The sequence below is a fragment of the Mandrillus leucophaeus genome, unplaced genomic scaffold (genome assembly GCF_000951045.1).
Source record: "Mandrillus leucophaeus isolate KB7577 unplaced genomic scaffold, Mleu.le_1.0 Scaffold835, whole genome shotgun sequence".
Lineage (NCBI taxonomy): Eukaryota > Metazoa > Chordata > Mammalia > Primates > Cercopithecidae > Mandrillus > Mandrillus leucophaeus.
The window spans coordinates 51,965-52,668 of record NW_012109086.1 but is presented as its reverse complement, the minus strand read 5'-3'; positions in this window follow the sequence as shown (position 1 = coordinate 52,668).

Sequence of the window (704 nt, the reverse complement as noted above, 5' to 3'; positions counted from 1 at the left end):
CTGTTACTGTCATTCTAAAGACCAGTATTGTCAAAATCCACATTAATGAATCTAAAGTTAGAAAACTTTTCCTTCCTCAGGATCTCATGGACTCATTACCTATGTAATGAGCTGTTTCCCCTGTTAGGTACCTGCTTTTCACTCCCTGGTTGTAAGATATCATCGAAATGGCACCAATTGGTCTCTAGTCAATAAAATACGACTTCAGAAAGAATTAGAGCAACCCACCCATTAGTACCCAGCTTTATACAAGAACCTGATTCAATAGCTCTAGAATTGGATGACTTCGTCTAACTAGCTGCCTTTATACTCTCCTTCCAAGTTGGGGTATGGTGTTTTTGAGTTCTTTGCAACAAAGCTCTACTTCACCAAAAATTGACATGTGCTGTCTAATGTAACCCTCTCTACTCTGTGTACTCTAAGTAGATAATTATTTAAGTAATGAATTACTCTGATGCCTTTTCTCACTCACATGACCTCAGCCAACACCACCGCCCAGCAAACAATAAATAACAACAGCAGGAAGTTTTATTCCATAAAGCATAAGATATTTTAATGAGAAAACGAAAACAAAACCAAACCTTAGTCTCATATTTCTATCTAAAGACACTCAAAACTAGTTTTTCCCTGCCCATCCCTTTCCTAACTGCAACTTTATGTGTGACCATGTAATAAAGGCCAGTTTAAGGAATTTTTTTTTTTTT